Genomic DNA, 8,248 nt, shown 5'->3' on the forward strand with positions numbered 1-8,248 from the left:
CAGCTCTGGATATATGTTACTTGTCTAATTCCCACTGAAGTAAACAGGAGTTTGGGGTACAAGTTCAAACAATCTGCATGGGGAATGTGGAGGACCCTGGTGACTGGAAAAGGATCACTTTCTGTATTATTCAACTACTTTGAGTTCCTATCTCAGTGCTTTGAGTCTTGTCTATAAAACAGGATTATCTAGGCTTCAAAGTAAAACCCAGAAACAATTTACAACCTTGTTCTCTAATATGCCTTAAGCTTCTCATGAGGTACCATTAAAATTAAGAAACACAAGGAAAAAGTTCCATTACAGAGCAACAAAGTTCAGTTGAACTGCAGAGCAGATGTTCCAATATCACCTATCTCTCCATATTGTTAACTAAACTACTGATGTCAACTTGATGTGTTGAATAAATAGATTAATTAATCTAAGGGAGCCATGGTACACATTCCCATTACCTTCCATTCTGTGCACACAAAAAAAGAGCAATCATGATGTGCACTTACATTAGATTTTGTAAGTAAAATATGCTTGTTGGTACTGTAGGCATTTGCATTTTATATCCTTCAGTTGCCATCTGCTAATGGAAATTTCATCATTTAATAAATAGCGCTAAAGAGAGCAACATTAATGAAGATTGGAGAAATTTTTAATATAATGAATAATTTTTGGTTTATTTCTGAGAACTGCAACCAATAAAAAGGACAGTCCATTAAAACCAGAGCACAATAATAAAAGCTGTTGTTATGGTTCTGGCATAGTAGATGACCAAAGTGGGCTGTAAATTCCCAGAGTGATAACTTTCCCTACCCTTTACTAAGGGATAATGTGTGAATCATTATGCTATAGACAGATGGGACTGCTCCAGAGAGGCTGTGACTGCCTGCTAGCCTAGCAGAAGTTTTAGGAGGCATTTGTAGCTTGGATAACTACAATGCCTCAGGCAGGGCAGGAGGAACCTGGCTAAGACCAAACTCTTTTAAAGAGTGCAGGCTTTAGATACCAAATCAAGAAAGACTGCCTCTAAGGGAGGCCGTTGGCCATCTGAGCTTTGGAAATTTCCAAGGATGGAGATACTGCAGCCTCTCCAGGAATCACCTTCCTGGATTTAGCCACACTCATTGTGGAAAATATTTTCCTAATTGAAATTTCTTGTTTCCCTTTCCTCAATCGTCAACCTTCCTCTTATGTTTTTTTTTCTACCCACTGTGTGAAACCTGCTACTTTTATTTGTTTTAGAACAACCTCCTCCTAATTTCAGACATTTCCCCCTAGTTATAGTACTGTCATGTGGTGATAACTGCCATCGGTCTGTATGGAATGATGTGCTGCAGGAAGTGTGCTTACATTTTGGCTCATATATCAGACCAGAGGTGGACAAGGATGGAGAGTAATGACAATAATGGTCAAGAAATTCTGCCTGAGTTCATATAGCAGGACCAGACTCCTGAAGTAGCCTGGGACTAGTCAGGATTGCTCTGTCTGTGGTGGGTGAAGAGGGTTGTTGAGGGAGGGGCAGCTGCAGCAGTTGCAGCTCTCCAGTGGCTGTTGGTCTCTTGAGCATCACTAAAACTACTCACTACAGACTGTGCTGGCAGCAAAGTTCAAGTGCATCCTGGACTGGGCTGAGCAGATGTGTGATGGCTGTGGTGACACACTGACTTCTCAGGGTTTGTTCCATGGTGCTCCTGCTTTAGCCCCCGTGATCTAACTCTAACAGCAGTGCCTGGCTTCTTCTCAGCTCCAGGCTGATGCTCAGGACCTGACACCTAAAGCCTCCTGCTCTAGTGTTGACCAGTTCAGAGAGTCCTGCTGACCTCCAGGCTAGTGCTGCTGCCCCTTTCCTTTACGTGTCTCAGTTCACAGTCTGGCTGTTGTGAATGTGGATTAGTCTACGGGGTGAGAACACACACCTCCATCCAGTGTGCTTCATCTCCTGTGCTAGCATCCAGCTGAAGCCAGAGGGCTGCTCTCTGGGTATCCTGCATTTACTTCTGAATTCAGGGCAGAGGCATTCTGGGGACAAAAAGAGCTCCACTGGACAATGTCTCCCTCTTATAATTTGTTAGCCTATTTTCCAGTCCTTTAGTCCTGCAGAACTGCTCCAGCAGTGAATGGCCTCTGCATTTTTTGCTACTTCAAAAGGGATTTATAGTTTTTTTTCCAGGAGCATGAAGGGAAGATGACTGTTGCCCTCAATAGGCTAATTTCCCTGAACCCAGCTGAAGCCAGCTATTTAGACTTAAGTGAACAGGAGCAGAGCCATCCCTGTTCCTTCTTACAGTTCATTTTGGTGAATTTACTTCCCATGGGAGGCATGAAAGCAGGTGAAAGCAGCTACAGCCTGCTTTGTTCTGATTATTTCTGGCTTGGTCTAAAAGCAATTTCCTATAGAATAACCCATGTTAGAAACTGGCTCTGCAATTTAACACAAAGAGTGTGAGCATCCTTCCTACATTGTCCTGACAAAGAAAAGTCCTCTCCCATGTTGATAGAGTGGCTTGCTCCCCCAGCTTCTCCAGCACCTGGTTTGTCTGCTAAAAGAGCCAGTGAGGTTTTCACTGGTAACTGTTTTATTCTGGATACAGAATGGAATTTTTTTCTAGTTCTAAATGTCTGGCAAGCTTATTAATTATGCCTGTTCCAGCAAGAAGCTGCAGAGATGGAGTTGTAACACTCTACATCCAAATGGCAACTCATTAAAAAAAAGAGAGAAAAGGAAACTTGAAAAATCAGTTTTATGCTTAGTATTAGAATTGTGTTTAGTTCTTTCAAATCCATTAGGCTGAGATATTGAGATACTGAGAGAATGTAACTTGGAGCTAAACAGACAGCTTCAAGGTAGGGTAAGTATTGGACAGTTTGTCACTTTACCATTATTTTACTAAAATCAAAAGAGCTGTGCCTGCTAAGAATGACTCAAGGATTTGCCTCACTGCTCTATTAGAATGCCAAACCATAAAACAAGTATTGATGCTGCCTGAGCTAAGCAAACAGCCATGTGAAGGCTGAAGTCATCCAAAACAATCCAACGAGCTGCCTTAGCCCTGTGTAGCTGAACTCAGTCACCTCAAGAAGTATCCCAATGGTGCTGGGAAACCAATTTATGCATAAACTGTCCAAACCACTTACCAGGAAGAGAGAAGGAGATTATATTATACCTAATTCAGGAGCTCATTTGGATGGTGAACAATCCTTGGAGAGTCAAGAGCGAACAACAAGCAAATGTAAATCCATAGCCTGAACCTAAGGGACTAAGTATTTTGAATTCTGAGGGTAAGGTGCATACTGCTGGGTGGATTGCTTCATTCTTTGAATTAAACTTCCAGACATTTAGCAGGCAGAAACATTCCTTACATTCCCAAGGGAAACAATGAACAATTATTCCTTACACCCTCTTCATTGCAAACTGTTCACACAACTGTGGCAGACCTCCACTGCAGAGCCAGCTGAGCCAAAATATCATAAAAAGCAGTTTTTCTAGACATCCATTCAGAGAACCAGGAGTTCTCCTGCTGGCAAAAAAAATAGTAGCTTGTGGCATTTGGACTCTGCCAAACTCATGTCCTGTGTGAAGGAACACAGACAACAAACTTGGAGCTTGTGAAAAAAAGAGGAGACAAAGACAAGAAAACAACACCAGTTGCCCTTCTCAAAAGCTGAGGAGGTAGTGTTGCCTTTACCATTTTTTGCTGGCTACACTTTAAGCCATCAGAGGGTCTTGTTACTTAATAACATAAATTTGAGGTTAGCTTGTGTGGAGCAAAATGTTAGGTTTAGGACTGCTGCCTCAAACCGGTGTGAATCAAATTCTGGTCTCATCTTCTGAGAACAAAGGAAAATGTGTAATGATAGGAAAGCTTTTAGGGGGCAAACACAAAAGGAAATGAAATAAAAAACATATTTATTAGTGCTGCAAAAGATCTAAAACTAACTCATCATCTCAGACTGAGCTTTTTCTCTATATCTTGCATGGAAAGAAAGTATTCAAGTGTGATCACATTAGTTTCTTATAGAGTAACACCATATTTATGCTATGGAATTGGCTGGTTATGGATCCTCAGTAGGTTTGCCTTTGACAAAACTCAGTTCTCATGACAGCCAACATTTCACCTGAATGCAAGTCATTTCATTTCTATATTCTTGGCTTTACAAATGTCCAGCCATGTGTTCTAGCATATCCATGCACTAGGGAACAAAAATTTCCTAAGAGGCCTAGGGGTTTCTCTGCTTGGCTGGGAGGTAATGCTTGAAGAAATTCCCAGCAAAGGCACAGGACAGCAGAAGAGATGCATTTGTCAGAAAGTGTGCAGGTAAACTGAAACAAGACCCCAGCTTCCTGCAGAGAAAGCCTGTTAAAATGGAATTTAATGATTTGCAACTATCCCAAATACTCCTGGATAGGAGAGCCTTTGAACATCATTTACTTGCAAGGGTACTAATTTGGCCACCCGCCCAGGAGGACTGACATGGGACTGTCTCAGCTCTATCCCTAACCTAACCCTAACCAGTAACCCTAAGCCTAACCACTAAACCACCTAACCCTAACCCCTAACACAAACCCTAAACCTAACCCTACCCCTAACCCTAACCCTAGCTATAACACTAACACTAATCCTAACCCTACCCTTAACTGTTACACCTAACCTTAATCTCAGCCCACTTTCTCCCCTCTCTATAGTTTCCATGGGGAAGAAGCTCAGACATCCACACCTCTCTGAACTGGAATCATGCTTCTTGGTACCACAAGGAGAGATGTGCCAGCAGTCTGTGCCATGCACCCACTGCTCAGCTGGAATACAGTCACAGTGATTCCTCAGTTTCTGGTGTCCGTTTCTTCACTAAAAGCTTAAGCTATCTATTTTTTTACTGAAATAACTTCAAGGAAGCTCACCTTTCATGAAAAAAAAAATGTTTGAGAATAAAGAATCCAATTTTGATCTTAAAGTCAGTGAAATTGCTACAGGCTTAGTTCCACGTAAGTGGGAGCAGAAATTGGGGTATAATGATCTGAAAACATTTTGAGGGTATCATTTTCCCCAGAACTCCTTTATCAGTGTCTCTTGGTGTGTTATTTATTCACCACACATTATACTGCAGTATCCTGACTGGACTGTGACATTTTCCAACATCTTTTCAGCATTATTGTCAAAATTGTCTAAACTAAAAGCTAAAACTTTAAAATAATTGCTTTTGCCAGCTTGGTTTAGCCCCATCTTTGCCCCTGGAATCTTTCCAAAATCTATAAGAGACTGAAATCAGTCCAAATTGCCTTCTCTGAATTCCAAAAGAAAGGGAGAAGAAAAGAAAAGAAGCTTTTGGAAGAAAGCTTAGCAAGTCAATTAAAAAGAAGTAAAGAAGTGATTGCATGGTCTAGGGAAAAAAATCATTAGCAAAGTCTTATGGAAGACATTGACTTTAAAGTCAGAATTGACACTAAAGACAACAAAGAGAATAAAAGATAATGAAATAATGTTTCTTCTTCCTAATGAAAAAGGAGAGCTTCAGTGTTTTCTCTTTTGAATGGCTTTCAAAAAAAAAAAAAAAACCAAAATGCACCATTTCGTGCCTCACTGTCATTAAACTTTTTGCTCAATTGTGTTGTCACGGCAGTTAAAAATGTCTCCTGCAACACATGGGGCAGCAATATAATAAACTCTCGTTTGACTCTTCTGAAACAAAACCTGAAAAGAGAGAGATCTTATGCACAAGGGGCCTTTATTTAGGCTTGCTTCTGTCCAAATTAAGCACTAATACCAAACGCTGTGCATTAGCACCGGAAGCTCAAAATACAATCAGTTCTTTCCCTGTGTCACTGCTACAGAGTTAAACAAGTTCAGGATAGCTCTGTGGCACTGATTTCAATCAGCTTGTGGAGGAGTCCAGTGGCAGCTCAAGATAATCGGCATGTCCTGAGGCCACAAGGTGGTGACTGCAGCCTTTGCTAGGGTTGATCTGTCTTGGAAATTGCACGTCTAGGAAGCAGACACTTCCTTCCTCTTCCTCAGACCCACCCCTTCCCAGCTCTCAGAAGTCACCTAAGCTATAGATATAGGAAGGGTCTGGAGGAGAGAAAAGCAACATTGTTCAAGTAATTTGTTGGCTCTGCAGAAAGGTACTCAGGATTCCCTGAACCTGAAAAAAAGAACTTGTGCAGCCATTCACTGCCTTGGTAAATCAACATCAACAACAGAACTTAAATTTTATTTTAAATTATGATTCACAGCTCTTTGGCCCTAATTCTGCATCTTCTATGAATGTGATGATGAAAACAATGCTACTAATAGATATATGAGCACCCCATTCTAGTTAAAGATGTCCCGGCTCACTGCAAGGGGGTTGGACAGGATGACCTTCAAGGGTCCCTTCCAATTCAATGCATTCTATGATTCTACACAGAAATATTTCAAAGCCAGAAAAACTAAGGCAACATGCTAAGCAAATGTATATTCCAAAAAAGGTTGAATTACTTCTACAAAATAAATAACAAAGCACATGCAACATTTCTTGTTATGAATGATCTATAACTATGCCACAGTTGCAAGCAGTATGTGTGCTGCTTCCTCCTCAGTCATTTCCTGCTTGTTTTCTTTGCTGTTCTTTGTGAAACTGGCCATACAAACTAGGTAATGCATTTCACCCCTTGTGTTTATCATGTAGGAGAAAAGCTATTTCATAGTATCTATGGTACAATACAAACAGTGTGTGAATGAACAAACTAACCATAGTATATTCTGTTGTCTAAAAAATGGACTCCTTCACTAGGTGTGCAACAGCCATTATACACACAGAGCTGAGATACTGATTGGCACAAGTTTGGATGCTAAACACACCTCTCAAAAATTCCTCATGTGTTATACACAATTTCTTATCACCAAACTAAAGTTTTAAGCACAACCTCCTAATACCTGATTGGTTTACAACTTCTTTGCCTTCAATTAAAGCAATAAAATTAATGGTGCATGCTCTGAGAGGGTGGTCTTATAGGTAAGGAGGCTTCTCAGCTCAAAAGGATGTGTGTTTTAGGATTATAATAGGTTAGGGAGTAAAGTTCAATCATTAGGAACATAAGTTGCAAGTTTTGCATCTTCACAAATTGCTGATAAATTTCACTCCTGCTGACAGAAATTCCTGTTCTTGTTTCTTTGGGCCTTGACATTCTTGGTATCTTACAGCCTTTTGCTTTACTTTGATAGGAACTTCCAGCACAGGCTAGGCATCATCAAATGTCTGCTACTCTTCAAGGACATAATTAATAGCGAGGCAGGCATTGTTTATTCAAAATGAACAGCTTTTATGCTCCTGATCAGTGGTCCTCCTTAGATGGCTAATGCTGTATATTTAACCCTAACTTAAGAGTATCACTATAACCTGGGCACTTCTTCAGAGTTTCACTTGGGTAACACATGTACTGTTGGCTCAGCATCGGCCTGGAGCCTAGCTGCTGCCTCCTGCACCTGGTAGATGAGTTAGTCTTAGGCAGGGAAAAGATGGGTAGTTGAGCTCAATGGTAGCTCTTAAGGGGTATATTATTTAACAAAACAGAAGCCATACAACCTCCAGTACCGGGAAAAAAAAAACAAAGCGGGTTTATTGTGGGAAACTGCACACTGCCTAACTGCTATCCCGGGAGACAGGCCGAGGGTGCAGTAGCGGCCACCGGCCCCAAGGCGGCGGGAAGCGCTCCCGAGTAATGGACGGGGGCAAGCCTGGACGGTCCCAGGAGGGCGGCTAAGGGCAGCGGCCAGGATTTAGAGCTAAACAGAGGAAGGCCCCGCAGTTTTCCAGACACGGGGGTCTGCCGATACCCCCGCATCCACCACGCCAGCCCCGCACGACGCCGAGCACAACCACCCCTCCACGCATGCGGCAAAGACCTCCGTTGGGGGGCGGAGACAAAGCCTGACGCCAGACGGCGGACTGTACCACTACGCGCTGTAGGGACGACCGAGAAAAGTTCTTCCTCCAAAAATTCATTTATGAATACTCCCCGCTATCTCCTTTCCTGGATATCTGTGTGACTAAGTGGAAAGGCCAGGGATAGGCAGGAGAAGTCCGAGGTTGGTCTCTGTGCTGTTCTCTCGGGCTCCTACTTTCCTTCATCTCCCCCAGCAGCGGCGGATTGGGCGCGCCCCGCTTGCTCCCCCCCTCCCGCTGCCGATGGTTGGGCCCGCTCGCACTGCCCGTGGTCCGGCGTCGCGAGTTCCCGCTCTCCGGTGTCCGCCTTCTCCTGCCCCCTCCCTCCCTTCGTGCCAGC

This window comes from Indicator indicator, chromosome 27 (assembly GCF_027791375.1).
Source record: "Indicator indicator isolate 239-I01 chromosome 27, UM_Iind_1.1, whole genome shotgun sequence".
Lineage (NCBI taxonomy): Eukaryota > Metazoa > Chordata > Aves > Piciformes > Indicatoridae > Indicator > Indicator indicator.